The following is a 20,551-nucleotide window of genomic DNA, read 5'->3' as shown; positions in this document are numbered from 1 at the left end:
TCTGTCTCATAAAAACCAAAAAAAAACCCTTTCATCATAATATGATACTACACCAGAGGCAAAGGCAGGGTTCTGTGAGATCTTGCGGATGCTCTCTCATATATTCTGGCATGTGAGCACAGCTTTTTGGGAAGTCTGAAATGGATCATGGAAATAAACTACCCAGAAATGCTAAGAAGAACAGGAAGCAGGGTGAGTCAACAGAAATTCAGTAAAGAAAACTTCAGGAAGAAGAAGGGAAAGAAAGTCTAAAAAGAAGGCTTAAATTTACTATGCCAAAATTATGTTCTTGTTAAAACATTGGCCATGATTAAAAGGATTGCAAGTAGGGTGATGAGATGTGATCATTTGATCACCCTCTAAGAAAATGGTCAAATAATAACTGTGCACAGAGACTGGCAACCGTGAGCATACTCACACAAATAAATATTAGGAGTTTAATTATGCCAGGCAGTCATGGTGCACGCCTTTAATCCTAGCACTTGGGAAGCAGAAACAGGCAGATCTCTGTGAGTTCAAGACGAGCCTGGTCTTCAAAATGAATCCACGACAGTCTCCAAACCCACAGATAAACCATGTCTCAAAAAAATAAACCAAATCAACCAACCAACCAAACCAATATCAACAACAACAAAACACGAGTTTAATTACTTGAAAAGTTTCACTAGTCACAATAGTATGGAGATTGATAACTCAATTTTTATATTAATGAGAGAGGAAGGATGATGCTAAAGAAAGCATATGTTATGGCTAATGGAAAATTTAAGTCTGTTCAATTTATTCTAGTCAATGGAGGCAGATAAGTAAAACATAAATGATAGAAACACAAGTAGAAGTAAATTGTAATTTGTGTAAATTTTCCAGAAACATAGAAAGTCACTCAAGAATACTCTAAATCTACTTCCTTTGTTCTCTGTTGGGTCTCTCCTGTCAGTAACAGGACTCACACAGAGGAAGACAAATTACACACCAGCACACAATACACACACACACACACACACACACACACACACACACACACACTCACTTTGCAATTGCAAACACAGAACAATGTATGTTGCCTTTGGTGTTTTCTTTTCCTTAAAAGCAGAGCCAACTCTATTAATGTGAGCCCATGTGACAAAGAAAGGACTTCTTTCTGAATAACTTCTTTATGTAGTTAGTCATTTCTAGATAACAAAAGCCAAGCTGTGTACTTAGGATAAGGCCTTTGGTGAGAAGTTCTGTTTCCTACCAATGCTGCTACACATCCAAATCTTTGATTAATTAGTTGCCTTTACATTGTTCCTTCAACATTGTTATCAAATAACTACTTTAATATGTTACCTATGTATTTGTTAGATAGGTAAGGAAAGCAGTCTCCATGACACGTTGAGCCTTATTTTCATTCTACAGTAGTTGATGTCAGAAAGTATGGGGAAAAGTTATTTTAAACTATATATAAGGTGGGGAGATGTAGGACAATAAATCAGAAAAGAAACTTAGTGTGAGAATGAGGCTCTTCCCCATGTAAGTTCATTCAGAATTCTAAGCTACTCCCCTCAGAAGGTTATTTACAGTTTCCAGATTCATTCATTTACCAGTGAATCTTATCGTTTCATTTTCTATCTTTTCAAATTATCGTATAAACATACGATTTCCCTTATCCCATTCCTCCCTCCAAAGCTTCCCATATAGTCTATCTGACATGCTTACAAGGAAGGAGAAAAGCTCATGAGATCACCACCCCAGCAAAAGTAAATAAAAAAAAACTAGAGACAATTCAGGAATATTAAGAAAGGGAGATATAGTCTTTTACAGGATAAATCCATACAGACAGACAGACAGACACACACACATATTATGAATTTGAGAGAGAGCAAGACAGGTACATTGAAAGAGTTGGCAGGAGGAAATATAATGTGGGAATGATATTTTTTGTTTTGTAAGTTAAAAAAAGAAAAAATATTTTAAACATCTTACAAAGAGTTATCTACCAATTATAATTCTTCTCTTGATGACTCTGTGTTAGTTTCTTACTTCATTCTAAATGGGATTATTTTATTAGTCCTTGGCTATTTTTAATTATTTGTATATTGTCTAAAAGAAATCAGGGGAGGAAATGGTCTATTAGGTTGGACCTACAAGTCATAGTCTATTACTGATTGATCTCAATATGGGAACCTGGATTAAGGAACTGAAGAAGGTAACAGAGAGGAGTGATGCTTTGTAGATTGCTTGTTGCTTCCTGCACAGCTCGTTGCCTCATAAAATCTAGGGACACCTGCCTAGGGTGGTATTGTCATCATTGGACTAAACCATCCTCTCTAAATCTATAAAACACTCATCAGACATGGTCAGGAGTTAATCTGAATCAGAATAGTTTATAATTGTCATCCTGTCTTCACTAGCATGTCAAGTTGAAAACTCAGAATTCCCATCACAGATACGCCACAGATTTTTCACTACTAAGGTATTTTTAGGTACCTCGGTCATGTTTCTGTTTCAGTTTTGAGATCAGTTTTTCAATTTCTGTGAACTGCATTTCAGTTTTGATGGAGATTGCATAAAAACATGTTCTGTCTCACAGGTGGGTGCTTCCCTTGAACCTTTAAATACTTGTGTTGAACTGGAGTTTCATAAAGTTCAGGAAAGTAGTATGAGGCCATAGTGATATTTCTAGTGAAAAGGAATAGAACACAAGAGAAATGAACAAAAAAAGCTCAATATTACAAAACAAAGATTAAATGGGTGAGGTGTTAAAGGGAAAAGAGAAAGTATAGACAGGAATAGGTAAATACAGACACTTGGCAAAGATATATGAATAATGACTACTGTAGACACTTCCTAAAATATATACATATGCATGTAAAAATTAATTTAAATGATGTTATAATTCTGTAATAGGTGCTCAGTGTCTTTCCCTAGATGTAATCAATAATCAATGAAAGAATAATCCTGAAACAGTTACCTCTTTTTCAAGTTGTCAGTGGGGTCTCCTATACCTCTGAGACATTATAGACTATTGCCATTGCTCTTGAGCACCCTCAAGAACTCAGTAGGGGAGGCTGTATTTCTGAAAATCCCACATCTGTGTGATATGGAGCAGAGATAATTCAAACTGGTATAGAACTGAAGATTCTGACAATTTGTTTATATTGTCAGAATGTTCAATGTTCACTGGCAGGTGAAAACAGTAATCAGTGGTCTTATGTAGATGAAAACATTGATATAACAACAATGACTGTTGCTTTAAAGAGGTTCTCAATGGTACAACATTGCTATGAAGGTTATTCTGGTCTTCAACCACTTGACTATTGGACTTAACTTGGAACTCATCCTTGGTATTGGTAACTGGGCCCAAACTCATCACTGACGATTTCATAATCCCAAAGAAAGAATTTACTATTATACTGCATGCTCAAGAGACATCTAAGAATCAGGTGAAAGCAAAGGCTGAAGCTTTGGAAACAACTTTGAATGTATGTCAAAACTTTATATTGTATTAAGAAGTTTTGGCTTTCAAGGTAATGAATAGTAATGATAAACTATATTATATAGTCAGAAAAACACATTGTTTGACACTGATAGGATTTTACAGGTCATTTTAGGCATTTGAAACTACATATATCACTGCTTAATAAAATAATTCTTCATGCTTCACAGGCAGGGCAAAGCAGAAATGTACAAACTCCTTGGGAAGGTTTGGCCAGTGTTAGTGAGGGGGGTTAGCTAAAAATAGAACAAATTAGCTCTTAGTGTAAGAAGAATTTGCATATTCTACAGCATGCAAAATTGTCAAATGAAGTCTCATAATTTCCTTTTATTTTAATGCATGAGAAGCTTGATCTACATCAAGGAGCATATGATTAGCTGTACATTACCATTTCCTTCCTCATTCAATGTTGCTTTATGAAAGAATTGCCAGGGAGTGAGCATGTGTAATTATTCATAGAGAGAATTAAAGTTGTATAGAAAGACAGAAGTTGAAATGTGATCTGTACCACATTGCCTTACTTTAATATAAAAGATAAACATGTGCCCGAAACTCACTCACAATGAAGTAATTAAAAGATACTTTTATCACTAGAAGAAAACATGAGAAGAAACACGCACACATACACACACACACACACACACACACACACACATATACTATATATATATATATATATATCTTAAGAGAAAAGTTGATTATTTTTGACATAGGGAAATCTTATAAAGAAGTGAGTAAGTTAAAGGAGAAACAGCATTTGAAACATTAACCAGAAATTCTGCTGAAATGCATTGTATATTCCTCGTGTTAACTTGAGATTATAAGACATTTGTTTAAAAGAAAAGGACTGTATTTACTTCTCTTTAGTATTGCTACTAGCATTTCTTATTTCTTCCGTCTTATACTTCAAGTTTATTTATGATGGTGAAAGAATTAAGCCACTGAGTTCAGTAATTGCTAAATCAACTTACTTCTACCCTCTTAGACCATTAAATCATTAAGAATTACATGTAAGAATCAGGGGAATGCTGAAAATACAAGAATTGAATAGCGTATTCTACATTTGCCTTTCTATGTGTCCTTATCCAAATAAAGGCAGAATTGCATTATTCCCATGATGAGACAGTCATACTGAAACCTATATTTATTTAGATTTTAAGTCACTGCCTAAGTGAAATTATCATTGTAATTCAGGACCGATCTAAAGTTTCCTCAAGCCACCAATATTCATTTGTTAGATCTGGCAGCTTCAAACATATTGTCCCTAGCCATATGTTTGTCCCATTACTACTAACTAGTAATTACTGGCATAGATTACTTCCTCATCACATTCTTCAAGCCAGAATACTTTCTTCCCAAACCTTCTAACTCTATCAGTAGCATATCCACCATCATTTAAATTTTACTCTATTAATTGAAGCATTCCCATTGTTATTCCATTTGTATTGTTCCCAATAATTAAGCAATTACGACCATTTCATTGGACAACGTGGAATACATAATAATATGTGCTGTTGTTTTCTTTTAATGTTAAGTATGGTGCAATTTACCTACTGCATACTACATGCATAGTATACACAGAGGAAGTAACTATTACAAGGTCATAATCACAAATATAAACATTTTCTTTTGGATTTTTCAAGACAGGTTTTCTCTGTATTGTTTTGGAGGCTATCCTGGAACTCGCTCTATAGATCAGGCTGGCCTCAAACTCACAGAGATCCACCTGCCTCTGCTTCCCGAAGACTGGAAATAAAGGCATGTGCCATCAACTCCCAGCACAACTATAAACTTTTAGTTTGTATAGATATATACAATATGTACATATATATGCATGTAATATATATATATATATGAGTAAAAGGCAACTTGCTAGACACATCTAAGTGGTGAATGACTGCATTTAAGTTGAAACTGAAAAATCAAAACTTTTGTCAATAGCAATGTGATCCATTCTTTAAGATAACATGCTATTGAGACCACCTGCTCCTCTGAAAAGTGAAAGCCAAGATTAACGAGGGATCAGCTTTCATTCACAATCTTCTCAAGGAAGATATAGATTTTTCTCTGTGTGAGAGTTCCAGAGCAAACACTTAAGGGACCACAGATATAAAGGATTGGCTTGTCAGTTACAGAACCTGTGGTCCAAAAAAGTGAGTATGAAAATCAGAGAAAGGAAAACAATTAAACCCAATGAAAAAGAGCAATTCTCCCTGTGAATGTGTTTCTTAGTAATTAGCTACTGCTCACATATTAATAAGTTATAATGTGAACTCTTTCAAACTTTATACCCTGTGCAAAATTTAACTGATTTTAAACTGATTCGATTTTAAAATCTGTTAGATTAGATATGTGTGGCTGGACAATGAAAGGAGTGCGAAGTGTAAGCAGTTTAGAAAACTGAAATGATGCTTCCCACACTAAAATTTAAAAAAAATTGAAATAGCACAGATCATGTTTATGCAAACTGAAATTTTTCTTTCCCTGTTTTTTTCACTGTGCATTAAGAGTGAGAATGTGTGAGCATGAGTTTTGGAAGATTGTAGGTTGGAGAATAATGTAGTATGGTTCTATCACAGCTTAAGTGACTTGGGGATTTGCTCTTCCTTAAATTTTTCTGCCTTTAAAAGAGATCTCAAGTTGACAAATTACTTTTCTTAGTAATTGAACTGCATTTTCCAGCATTTGTACTTCTCGTGTAAGATGGCGAAATCTATTTTTTCAGCACAATATTTTCTCTCTTTAGACTGTACATGATTGAATTTATATTAAAATAATTTATAAAATAGAGGTAATGTATCAAAACAAGAAACAGATTCTAGCAAAATACTTTCAGGTAAACTTTTAGGCAGATGATCTTCTATTAATGACAAGGTCACTTCTCAATTAAAATCATCATAAATTGAAAATAGTTGGTTTCTAATCTATTTACACACCTAAACATCATGTCTGGGCAGGATAGACCATTCTAGAGTCTTGGTCATTTACTGTGGTGTTCGTGTGCCTCATATGCAGCTGTTTTTAGAAACTACAGTAAAAACATCAAAATTCAAAGTTCAGGTTCAGCAATGTACTTTTTTTCTTAATATTTTGGAGTGCAGAATTGTGTGTTGGTCCACCATTCCTTAGAAATAATAAGATTCTCTTTGCTCAAGGTATTGTAATGGGCATGCTTTCGTCGAAAACCAACCTCTTCACTTTCCAATTGCACTTAGTCTGCTATGCATTAACTTTGGCAATAGGTTTTGCTTCTCATAATCAATGCCAAATTCATGGATCGTTTTCCATTTTATTCTTTTTCCACTAAGGTTAATTCTTCTTTCTCATACCATAGTAAGAGTGATTTTCATGCCAATGTGAAATCCTTATTATTTTAGCAGTAGTGTACTCCAACAACCTGCATTGTTTACCCCACATGAACATCAAAAGGAATTCTATATATCTTTTCATGCCATCCAGTCAAAGAGGTCCTTCCTCCATTAAAGAGAAAGCTCGATGATGAAAAGGTGGTTTTTTTTCGATTTTAAGGCAGTCTAATATTTTATGAATTCATTAAGAAAATATATTTTCTAGCTATAGATAACGAGGAAAAAGTTTAGACATTTAATATAAAATAATTAATAATCTGGGAAACTGTAGTGGTTTGAATCACAAAGTCCCATGTTAACTGTCAACTTTGAGTACTAGGTCCCAAGTTGTTGGTGTTACTTGGAGAAGTTTAGGAGTTATGGTTCTATAATTTGAGAAGAAGCACAAAAGAGAAAGACACCATGCCACAGGGTTCAAGCAGAGGGATTTTATTAGGGAAAGAGATCATAGAAAGGAGAAAGGAAGAAGGGAGACTACCCTCTGTGGACAGGAGTAGCAGGAGGGAAGGAAGAGAAAGAAAAACAGACCAAGAAGGAGAAAAAGAGAGAGAGAAGGATGGGAGGTAGACAGGGCCCTTTTAAAAGGGAACATAGTGAATGTGCACAGATGGTACTCTTAGTGGCTACAGTTGAGGGTGTATCCTGTCAGAACCCCAAGGACAGGCCAATACAGATGCCTCAGTACTAACATATGGCCTTGTTGAAGTAGTATGTCCTTGCAGGCAGGAGTTCAGAGATACAATCCCCTAGATACTTGCACTTTGTGCTTGCACTTCAAAATCTGAGCTCTTAGGTTTCTTTCTGTGCCAACATGCCTGATGTATGCTGCAATTCCTCTGCTTTGCCATCACAGATAACATCAGAGTTGATTCTACAATTAGTTGATGCTAAATAAAAAAACATAAAGTCAGCTGATGATAAAAAATAATAGCTACCAAAGAGTCCAACAATATTGGTTAGGTCAATTAATTCTGATTATGGAATTTATAAAATGTATATAATATCATATAATTTGTTTAATTTAGCTCTTTCTGAAAGCCAAATCATATCCTTTATGATAGGTTATCAAAGAATCTGAACCTTTAAAAACCTTCACTGATTGAGTTGTTTGCTAAGTTTGAAAGATGACACCAACAGATTGCCTTTGAGTACCAGATACAAAGATAATCTAATGAACTACCAGACTGAAATTATCTTTTTCTTTTGGTTGGTTTTTATGTAATGAATTCATCAAGAGGTTGCAAAGCAATTAGGGATTCTAGAAAACACAATATAATGTAACTAATGATGCACAATTTAAGAAAATGAAGACTGTAGGCAGTTGGAGACAGGATTTCATGATACATATTGTTACACATTACCTAAAAACAGCTACAGAGAAAAGTTACAACAGTGACTACTAGCACTTCAAATCACAAAAATGAAGTTTAGTAAAAGTTAAGGGGTAAAAGGGAGTGATAACCAGTAAAAAATGGTTGAATCATTTCAAATCATCTTAAAACTCATATTCTATTTACATATAGTTATTAAGAGAATGTATAGAAATACAACAATAGAGATTTTTTTTAAACAATGCTGCCTACTAGAATAATTTTAAAGCAACAACAAAATACTAAGGAATTTAGCTGTGAGAAACTATTTTTGTCATTTTACAGGATGGTGTGTTTTCAGAAAGGATTTCTTTGTGTAGCCCTGGCTGTCCCAAAACTTGATCTCTAACCAAACTACCAAGCATGCCTCAAACTCACAGAGATCTGCCTGCTTCTTCCTCCAAGTTCCTGGTATTAAAAATGTGTGCTAACACCACTTGGCAAGAAAGAACCTTATTTAAACACATAACAATATCGAGCACCTTTGTGTACAATGAATTTGTTGGGCAAATTAATAATCCTGTAAAGTATTACAAAATGGAAAACATAGTAAATGTCTATGTAAAAATCACCAGAAAATTTTGGACTTAGAATTATTTTGAATAAGCATGCTTCATTGATGAGAAATAAAAAACATATAAAAAGGAAGTATAAATTTATTTAAAATATTAAAATTAAACACACCAGTTCTTAGGAATTTTATTATGAACTCTAACATAAAAAAGCTGCAAAGCAAAATATTTAAATTGGCCAATAATGTCCATATCACTTTACACTATGCTAAGAAAGTAATTAAAAATGGAGACTACATGTAAGTATCCAATACAACCAAAATATTTAAAACTACAAATATGAACAAACATTTAATACATGTTAAAAATCACATCTCAATTCATAAAATAAAATGTTGGTTCATTTAATTAATTCATTTGGCAAGAATCTGATCTGAATTGTACTTAAAAGAATAAATACTTGAAATAGAAGTCTTGTCTGAAAATGAAAACAAAAATTATGAAAGCCAAGTTGTGAGAAGACGTGTGCTTGATAAACTCCTAAGATGATTTTAGTGAAAATGAATATATTAGCGTGCTTAGAAAAATATGAGTTAAACACCCATGTAATTGTTAAATGTGGAAGAGATACTGGAGCATGACTGATAAAAGAGGAGCAATGAAGCAAATATTCATGGAAGAAAAAAAGCACACCTGAGAGCAGATTAGACACACAAGCGTGAGTGAGAGTACCACAAGCTCAGGTCTGGGACGCTTATTATAAAATCTGAAGTTTTCCATACTTTGTAAAGGGTGTATGTGTGTGCACTCATACAAGCTGTAAGTATATCTAAAACTTTCAGTATATATTGGGCTAACCACACTTTTGTATGATATATGAGCTAAGGATATATATATATATGTATATGTATATATGTGTGTGTGTGTTTGTGTGTGTGTGTGTGTGTGTGTGTGTGGTTTAAACAAGACTATAGTGGATTGTAAATTTTGAATAATACTTAAATTCCATTATGTACAAATGATGATTAATTTGAACATAATCCTACTCATTTTTCTAAAGCCTTGGTGATTCAATACTTCAATACTATAGTAGAAGGGTTGAGAAGTTAAGAGAATCACATGCTCACTGGGATAAAATATCACTCTCTTTACAGATGTAAGTGGCTGACCACTGGTACAATCTCAACCTTCCCAATAATTACAGCATCACATCAACTTGTAGAGTGAGCTCCTAAGCTTTATATGGAGTAAGAACATACATTTTCGGCAAAGATGTAATGATAAGTTAGTTCTTATGAATTGTGTAATATGTGTGAGTAATTATATCTGAGTGTTATAAAAATGAATTCATACCCAGAACCAATGGTACATGCTTTTGAGACACATAATCTCTCATGGTGTGTATTTGGGAGACTGGAGTGAATTTCTGAGAGCAAGCATTTATTTTCCATTTTAATTAAACTAAACATTTAATTACATTTCCACTACTCTGTCAGCAGAAACGAATCTATAAATGTGGAGTGAAAAATTATGAGAGCTGGTCTTTAATATCCCATCACAAACAGAACATGTTATGGGCAATCTGTTCTTGGAGGGTACATAGCAGCCTTGTTTCCAGTGAATGTTAATTTTGCTGGAGCATTCAAGTAAGGTATAGAATGTTTATATTCTTGGCTAATATCTACCAGTTGAAGCCCATGTCTTAAAAGTACATGCCATATTTACAATCTTACCTATGCCCCTCAGGGTTTCAATTTTAAATACAAGAGAACTGAGTAAGTGGAAATACTTTGTATATCAAATACAAGTTTTCTGTGTGGCAGAATATGCACTGACTATGTTCAAGTTCATATCAATAAAATTATATGAACACTTAGACTTTTTAAATTTTATTTTCAGGACCAATATGTCGACAGCAATTTGCTAAACACAGTGGAAACTAAATGGTACGAGCACACAAAGTGATTATAGTGATGCATGAAGGAAGGCTTATAAATGTGAATAAGCAATAAGAAACAAAGAACAATGCTCCACACAGACACATGGAATTTCCTGTTTGATTTATTTTTCGCTCCTATCAGAATTACTAAAGGGTCATGTTTCAGTATTTTTTTATGTTTCTGGACTCCTTTGTTATGACTGTTCAAAAATCAAAATCACTTATTGATCAGAATTCATTCTATTTCATTAGAAAAATCTAAATATATATGTATCATGATTATAAGACCGATGTATATAACCAATATGGTAAGATGTTAACGGACATTGGTGAATATAACATTGAAGTAGACAAAAGTAACAAGCTCTCTTTCAAGTGTGTCACCCTCTGTATACACAAAAATGCTATTACTATGAGGAAATAGTGTGGTGAGAACAGACAGGAAATTATGCACTCAGGCTAAGAGAATGAAATTCTGTTTTTCTTGAGCATTTGTTAACAACATGTTGAAGGCCAATGCATTAAGAAATCAAATTTCTAATTCTTCTTGTTCGATTCAATACTTGTTCCAACTGTTTGGAAAGATTGGATTCATAGCATAAAGAGCCACATACTGGTTCTCAGCACCCACGGAAAACAGCTCACAACTGCCTGACACTTATGCTCTAGGAAATTCAGGTGTTTTTTTGCTCCAAAGTTACTGCAATTTGGTGAGCATATCCTGCACACACACACACACACACACACACACACACACACACACACACACATACACATACACACACACTCACACATGCACAAGCGTATTTAAAAAACTTTAATGGTAGATACTATGTTTAAAATTATACTTTGTTTTATAGAATTTTTCTATTTACCCCTTGTTTGCTTAAATTTTGATTGCATTCATAAATTTTTATTATGAGTATAGAATATTCCTCTCTTTTTTCTTGTGATATATGCTAGCAGAGACCTTTAGTGTTTGCACAAATAAGACACAGAACTGTGTAGTTCTCTTCCTTTACATAAAAAATATTGGCAAATTTGTGTATACACTTTTAAATTCCTACTATCTGTCTTCCTAATTTGGCTTTTATCTCTATAACAGGAGGTTTTATTAAAATTTCTTCATCAATCTATCTTGGCTTATTTCAAGTTTAGAGACATGGAACAGTTCTAATTTTAATCCCCATTTTACTTGTTATTTCCTTCCAATACCATCCCCATCTTTACAGTATCTATTACCTTAGTCAAACGTGGGCTATATTTTCAGACACTGGGCTTTCAAGAGATTCCTTATATGCTCCTGTCTCTCACATCTGAATCATTCATCAATAACTCTCCTATAACTCTCTCTATAAACACCTATTCAAATATGCACATATCTTTTCCGCTTCACAAATATAGTATTTGAAAAGCATAATTATGTATTCCACCAAACCATATTTTTATACATTTACCTGTTTTAATGACCAGTAGAATTAGCAACACAGTCACTCATTTCAGGAATCATGAGTATCACATCTTTTTCCTCTCACACACTCATCTTGCATGCATTATGCTACTGTTTGACCACACAAATAGCCTTTTTAATTCCACCTATTTCCTCCTATCCCAGCTTGCACAGTCTTATCCAATTATCATCTTTCTCTGAACATACAAGTCTCCCTACATACATTGCTATTTCTAGCCAATAATTCCACACGTCACATCAGTACTGCCTTTAAACACAAAATGGTTCCTCTCTTATAGCCTCATTAGCATTGTGAAAATGACTCATTTCATTTTACAGGAAAGGGGGGAGATGCTATTTTGACCCACAAGCAATATATCTGCATTTAGTTATTGCTTTCTAAATATCTAGTCTGAGCTTAAGACAGTTGAGGTTTTCATAAATATTTATCATTGTTTGATGAACATTGTAATATGTCTGAGTGAAATGAATTCTTTGGTAGTATCTCTGTAGTTACATGGAAAATATTAGTTAGTGCAGAAACATGGAATCCAAAATTATTTCAAACAACAGTTCACGCAGGACAGATAAATGAGGGGTGATGATGAAGAGGAACAGACGTGTATCCTCTCCAGGGAGTGAGAATCATGAAAAGAATGCACAGTTCACACTATGACGTGATTTTTTGTGGAGAGTGAGAAAGGACAGCAACGAGTATGTAACCAGAAGAGCCACTTTGTAGTATTTGTGCTTGCCAAAAAAGGATTTTCTCAGAGCAATTTTCATCCTGTTCTATAATGATATTACAGAACACCTCTGAGGCGAACTATTTAGATGCCCAAGGAATGGGCAAAACGAAAAAAGACTTTAGTTTACCTTATGACTTGGAAGACATATCAAGTGGCTTCCTGCTGAGAGTAAAATTGACTTTGAAGTTCCAATACACGTGTGGACATGTAAGAATATCTAACATTGCCCATTAAAATGGATGACGTGCTAGTATAAATCCTGGAAAGAATGTCAAAAATGCCTGACGTTTTGGGTAATCTTAAGAAATAATCTTCTATTAGTAGAACATATATCATATAAAGCTACTATATGTATACTATGTATGTCAATAAAGAAATAACACCTAATATCAGTTATAAACTATGATATTACCTCTAATTCTCTGGGAGGTTTGAGAGTGTTCATAAGTATAACAACTGCATTTTTATTTTTGAGCCATAGGTCACAATTGCTTAGTGAAAATAAAAGTTAGGGCAACACAGATTTTTCAGCTTTACCCAAGTTATGTTTTTTGTTTGTTTTTTTTTTTGACATGTGAAGGTGTGGCTATCCTAATAAAATTTAGGGAACAGTGTTTGTTTGTTTTGATTTTCAGTTACTGATCTTCCTGGTATCCTGGTTAGTTTTGTCCTAAACCTGAGAAGAAAGAAACTAAACTGAGGATTTCCTCCCATCAGATTGTTATGTGACCATGTCTGAAGGATTCTCTTAGCCAAATGTACAGGCTGGAAGTTAGGTAGGTGGTTCCATTACCAAGAAAGTGATTCTGAGCTTTATAAGATGAGTAGCTGACCATAAGCCTAGCATCCATCCAACCATTCTCCCATGTCTTTGCTTCAGTTCCTGACATATCTGTCTTTGTTGATGGACTGTAACTTCTAAGGCAAGTAAACTTTTTTTTTTGCCCCAAGTTGCTTTTTTGGAGTGTTTCATTGTAGCAATAAATCAACAAATCTGAATACCTGACCATAACACAAATTTAGCATAAAGTCAGATAAACTAAAATTACTTAGAAACAAACCCACAAGCAGCCTCACCAGAGATATGCTCTATTCCTCAATTTCATTTTTTTGTTGTTGAAAAGGTTTTACATACTTGGTATATTTTATTTTTCAAAACAAAAGATTTAGAAATAGACCACAAAGATTATTCCCATTATGTCAAACAATGGGTAGGTGAAATTCATTTTTCCTGTTTTTTACAAAGTAACATTCAACTCATTTACTTCCCATTCAGATATTTCATACTTTAAATATTTTTTCATAATCACCAAACAGCAATACTTTGGAGTTTCTTCTGTAGTTATATAGCTTCTAAAATACAAAATTACAGAAGACAGCTATACGTTTAAATTTAAAAAGTCATTATTTTAAGAGTATATAATGAAGTTAGAATTTTATAAACATTTGCTACAACATAAAATTAATTATGCATATTTACAAACCTTATTGTTATTTTGTGTGTTTTGTGTGCGCAAGTGTGTTCCTGCATGGGTGTGCCAGTGTGTGTGAATATGTTGTGGCTCAGGAGTTCAGATTGGAAGAAAAGTCTGTGAAATATTTTCTTTTTCTCATGTCTACATAGGTTCTGCGGATCAAATTTACACTGTCAGGCTTGAGCACCAAGTGCCTATACCAAATGAGCAGTCAGTCTTGCCACCTGTAATTACCTATGTTGTATGGATTTATCCAAATTTTAAATTAGTAAAATATAGCCCCCTTTCATAAAATTGATTTTGCTATCCTCTTCATCATCCATATCTGAACACAATATTCTCAGGTGAACTTTGTTTCACATTGCAAAGTTCTTGCACTGCTTGCTTTGGAATGACATTATCGGTGGGGTTTGGAGACTCTGCATAGATCACATATAAGACAATATTGCCAGTAGAGCACCTGGAACATTACGGCAATATTTTACTGTGTCCCAATTTCACTTGGCCCTTCTCTAAACAAGGACGTTTAATGATGTCTCAATTCCATAGTTATTACATAATTTTATTTTCAGCATAATCAAGTTCGTGAGTTCATCATTGTTGACATAAAATGTGTTAAACTTATTAGACAGATGACCAATTTAGAATGTTTGAAATCTCTTCTTTTAGCTAAGATTGTTTTCAATATACCTTTGTATCTTATGCTGATTTATGAGTTTTATTGATTGTTGAATGCCATGATGGATTTTATTTATAGGAGCTATCCATCTTAAAAATAGTTAATAGTTCAATGTCACCAGTTCCTTGATATAGACTTATACATTTTCTGTACAGATATTACAAACAAGTATAACAGAGGAATGTAGATATTTAAATTCATAGGTACTAAGGCTGAAAAGATGGCTTCGTGGTTATGAGTACTTGTTTTTCTTAGATAAGACCAGGATTTAGCTCTCTACATCTAACAGCTCATGAACATCTGTAACTTTTGTTCCAGGGATATACAACAACACCCTCTTCTTCTCATTCTCCAGGTACCAGTCAGGTATGTGATGCACATAAATACATGCAGGAAAATACTCATACACATAAAATAAAAATAAAAATCTTAAGTTAAAATCTTCCAAATGTTTTTCAGGTTTAAAACCTCAGGGGAGACAAATAGCACCTTTGTAAATGTACTATTTTAACTGTTTTTGAGGAACCAAAATTAGAATACCAATTTATTTTACACAGTCAAATGTATTTTTCATATGCTTTTCCAAATGATGTTAACAGCAAGGAAAATGTTTATGGTGACATCAAAAACATTTTTAGATTGCTTATATAAGTCAATAGATACCCTGCTGCTTAATATACCATATTAGAGAATGTACACCACTGTGGTTATACAAAAATGTCAAGGACAGAATAGTCACATTATTCTGCACTTGTACAAAATGAGGCAGGGCTTCCCGAGGTATGCCACAGAGGCATGTAAGTACTGTCCTGCAGATGCAATGTCAGTCAAGTACAGGAGTGAAAACATACATGCATTTCAAAGCACTTCAAATAGATGGTTTCATGCTGGGTATTGTTTATACTTTTAGAATCCAAGGAAATCACTCCAAACACTACTTAGAATATATGCACTATTGTCGTGATTTGAATAAGGCAGGCCCCCATAGGTACTCATATTTGAATGGCTGTTTCCCAGTTGGTGGTGGTTTAGGAATAATTATGATGTTTTGTCTTGGAGAAGGTGAATCAATGGGGTTGGGTTTGAGGTTTCAAAAGCCAACACCAGGCCCAAATTCACATTTTCCACTTTCATCTAGTGGATAAGATTTAGACATATTCTCCAATAACATACCTACAATGATGTTCACCATGATAATCATGGACTAAACCTCCAAAACTCCAAGCAAACCTCCAATTAAATACTTTATTTTATATGTTGTCTTGGTAATGATATTTACTCACATTAATAGAATAGTAAGACAAGGTTTTTTTTTTGGTTTTTTGAGACAAGGTTTCTCTGTGGCTTTGGAGGCTGTCCTGGAACTAACTCTTCTAGACCAGGCTGGTCTCAAACTCACAGAGATCTGCCTGTCTCTGCCCCCTGAGTGCTGAGATTAAAGGTGTGCGCCACCATCTCCTGGCTGTAAGACAAGATTTTAATAGATAAGAAAGAAAAAAGTTTAATGTCTACAATGTGATGAACACTGTTATGATCAAGTAATATACAGGGGAGAATTTTTCCAAAAGTTCGATGTATTCTTTTTTTCCTCAAATGTCCTTTATTCATATTTCTGTTTAAAACCCATAACATCCATCAGGGTGAATGCAGACGCACACAGCATACACTATTAAAGGATAGGACATTGCTGCATCCATCATTGTATCATTTAGTGCTACAAACATCCTTGTCCCTACTCAAATGCATCTACAACGCAACAGGAAGCTACTATCCTTATTCTGCTCTTGATTATTGCCTCACTTACCCATATTAAGCTCACATGATTTGTTCTGCCGTTCCCACACAGCATTTAGCTATTTGAAATTTGTTTTAGAAGCACTATTATTTACATATCAATCTCCCCATCCTCCCATGCTCCCCCACCGACCCCACCAACCTACCCCCACCCACTACCCAAGAAAGTGAGGCCCTTCACTGGAGACCACCAAAGTCCCTCACATCATTTGGGGGAGAGCCTAGGCTCTCTTACTTGTATCTGTGCTGCAATAGAATCCCTCCATAGGGAATGGGCTCCCAAAGTCCATTTGTACTCTAGGGATAAACACTGGCTTCACTGTTAGTGGTCCCATAGACTGCCTTGGTGCCTGATGCCCTTCCCCTATAATGAGATTGGTGACTACCTTGGTTGCTATTCCTAGAGCCTTCATCCAGTAGCTGATCAAAGCAGAAGCAGGAACCCACAGCTAAACACTGAGCCATACTTCCGGAATCCACTTGCAAAGAGAGAGGAAGGATGAGCAAAGGAACTAAGACTGTGCTGGAGAAACCCACAAAAATAGTTGACCTGACATAGTGAGAGCACTGAGACCCTAGGTGTAAAGCTGCAGAACCATCATTGGACCGAACCAAGCCCTCTGAAAACTCTATATATTATAATCAAAGAAGAAACTGAAAGTCTTAAAAGACAATGTACAGCTGTGATGACTAAGGGATGTTATGATGTGATCACAAACAGAAGACCAAGACTAACTCAAGTAAGTTACATGTGTGTGTGTGTGTGTGCGTGTGTAAGTATATATATACATATATACCATAAGACTCAGCTATCATCTTATAAAATTGTTTTATTCTTTTTTTATAATTTGTTTTATTAGTGTTGATTGATACTTTGATTTTAATCTGTGAGTAAACATTTACAGTTAAGACATATGCTTATTTTAACAAAACACTTATATTCTATAAAGTACTTATGTTTTCATGTAATGTATAATATTGACATAGTATTTTTACAAATATGGAGCATTTTAACATAGTAGGATATGAATTCAGAGTCTGTTTTATTTCAATTATATATTATTTTGGAAAAGACAAAGTAATAATAAAATGAAATTATATAATTTGTGATCAAGAACACAAATTTGGGAAGAGTAACTAATAAGATATAAAATAGATCTGAATGAAATACGAAAATATATATTTTTTGTTTTTTGTTTTTATATAACATATATTGAATATAGAGAATACCCTATTCTTTCCTTTAACCTCTCTCAGTAAATCTTTAACTCTCTTCCATTCTCCTGCCTTCATGTCCTCTTTTTTTATCATTTTTTCTTTAAATTTTTTTTAGTTTTTTATTAATATTTTTTTTATTTTCCATTTTAAATTTAGATAAGAAACAAGGTTGCTTCACAAGTCAGTACGAGGTCCCTCTCCCTTTCCCTCCCCTCCTCCCGTGCCCTCCCCACCACCCCCCCCCGTTATCCCCTCATTCCCCCAGGGAGGGTGAGGCCCTCCATGGGGGTGTCCATAGTCTGTCATTTCATATAGGGCAGGGCCTAGACCCTTCCCCAAGAGTTCAGGGTGAGAGTGCACCTCACATTGTTCTATGGGAGTCCAGAGACCGTGTGTATACTTGGGATGGGTACTGATCTGCTGTCCAAGGCTCAATAGATTACCTAGGCCTCCTCACTGACACCCAGATTCAGGGTGTCTTGATCAGTCCCATGCTGGATTCCCAGGCTGATGCCTGGGATTCAAGAGTTAACCTTTGTCTGGTCAGCTGTTTCTGGGGTTCAACCAGCCCAGTCTTAATCCCTTTGATCATCAGTCCTCCCTCTCTGATACTGGCTTTCTTGAGTTCAGCTCAGTACTTAACCAGCCACTAAATGAAGTTTCTGTTTCCCAGACTCTCTGGCAATAGGATTGTAGGCTGGCACTCCCCAGATCTATGTCTAAAATCCATATATGAGAGAGTACATGCCATGTTTCTCTTTTTGTGACTGGGTTACCTCACTCAGGATGGTTTCTTCTAGTGTCCTCCATTTGCCTGCGAATCTCATGATTCCATTATTTTTTCTGCTGAATAGTACTCCATTGTGTAGATGTACCACATTTTCTCTATCCATTCTTCGGGTGAGGGACATCTAGGTTGCTTCCAAGTTCTGGCTATTACAAATAAAGCTGCTATGAACATAGTGGAACAGACATCTTTGTTATATGAATGGGCATCTTTTGGATATATGCCTAAGAGTGCAGTTGCTGGGTCTTGTGGTAGGTTTATTCCCATTTTTCTGAGGAATCTCCATACTGCTTTCCAAAGTGGCTGAACCAGTTGGCACTCCCACCAGCAATGGAGGAGTGTCCCCCTTTCACCACATCCTCTCCAGCATAAATTGTCATTGGTGTTTTTGATTTTAGCCATTCTGACAGGAGTGAGATGGTATCTCAGAGCTGCTTTGATTTGCATTTCCCGGATGGCTAAGGATGTTGAGCACTTTCTCAAGTGCCTCTCAGCCATTTTAGACTCCTCTATTGAAAACTCTCTATTTAGTTCTGCAGCCCACTTCTTAATTGGGTCCTTTGCTGTTTTGGAGACTTGCTTCTTGAGTTCTTTGTAAATTTTGGAGATCAACCCTCTGTCAGATGTGGGATTAGTGAATATTTTTCCCATTCTGTGGGCTGCCTTTTTGTCTTGCTGACTGTGTCCTTTGCCTTACAGAAGCTTCTCAGTTTCAGTAGGTCCCATTTATTAATTGTTGATCTCACTGTCTGTGCTACTGGTGTTATGTTCAGGAAGCTGTCTCCTGTACCAATTCGTTCAAGGGTACCACCCACTTTCTCTTCTAAGAGGTTCAGTGTGGCTGGATTTATGTTGAGGTCTTTGATCCATTTGGACTTAAGTTTTGTGCATGGCGATAAACATGGATCGATCCGCATTTTTCTACATGCCAGTCTCCAATTATGCCAGCACCATTTGTTGAAGATGCTTTCTTTATTCCATTGTATATTTTTAGCTTCTTTGTCAAAGATCAGATGTTCGTACGTGTGTGGGTTAATACCCGGATTTTCAATTTGATTCCATTGGTCTGCCTGTCTATTTTTGTGCCAATACCAAGCTGTTTTCAGGACTATAGCTCTATAATAGAGCTTGAGGTCAGGGATAGTGATGCCTCCGGACGTTGCCTTGTTGAACAGGGTTGTTTTGGCTATCCTGGGTCTTTTGTTTTTCCATACAAAATTGATTATTGTTCTTTCAAGGTCTGTGAAGAATTGTGCTGGGATTTTAATGGGGATAGCATTGAATCTGTAGATTGCTTTTGGCAGGATTGCCATTTTTACTACATTGATCCTACCTATCCAAGAGCATGGGAGATCTTTCCATTTTCTGAGGGCTTCTTTAATTTCTCTCTTTAAAGATTCAAAGTTCTTATGATACAGGTCTTTCACTTGTTTGGTTAGCGTTACCCCAAGGTATTTTATGTTGTTTGTGGCAATTGTAAAGGGTGATGTTTCTCTGATTTCTCTTTCAGCCCTTTTATCATCTGTATATAGTAGGGCTACTGACTTTCTTGAGTTGATCTTGTAACCTGCCACTTTGCTGAAGGTGTTAATCAGCTGTAAGAGTTCCCTGGTAGAGTTCTTTGGGTCATTGATGTAAACTATCATATCGTCTGCAAACAGTGAAAGTTTGACTTCTTCCTTCCCAATTTGTATCCCCTTGATCCCCCTTTGTTGTCGTATGGCTATAGCTAGAA

At 35.2% G+C, this 20,551-nt stretch overlaps 1 protein-coding gene and 1 long non-coding RNA gene across 2 annotated transcripts in view; one reads left to right on the top strand and one right to left on the bottom strand.

Moving 5' to 3' along the window:
- The window catches only part of Cdh18 (cadherin 18), a 796,302-nt gene that overhangs the window by 398,219 nt on the left and 377,532 nt on the right, over positions 1–20,551 (bottom strand). The gene's annotated exons all lie outside the window — the stretch shown is intronic.
- The window catches only part of LOC121144274, a 37,563-nt gene that overhangs the window by 10,346 nt on the left and 6,666 nt on the right, over positions 1–20,551 (top strand). Inside the window, exons 2-3 of the long non-coding RNA XR_005881593.1 lie at positions 15,336–15,383; positions 17,216–17,551. This is a non-coding gene — a long non-coding RNA (uncharacterized LOC121144274). The remainder of the gene's footprint in view (positions 1–15,335; positions 15,384–17,215; positions 17,552–20,551) is intronic.

This window comes from Mesocricetus auratus, unplaced genomic scaffold, assembly GCF_017639785.1.
Source record: "Mesocricetus auratus isolate SY011 unplaced genomic scaffold, BCM_Maur_2.0 Super-Scaffold_100015, whole genome shotgun sequence".
Classification (NCBI taxonomy): domain Eukaryota; kingdom Metazoa; phylum Chordata; class Mammalia; order Rodentia; family Cricetidae; genus Mesocricetus; species Mesocricetus auratus.
This window is presented reverse-complemented; position numbering and strand designations above follow the sequence as displayed.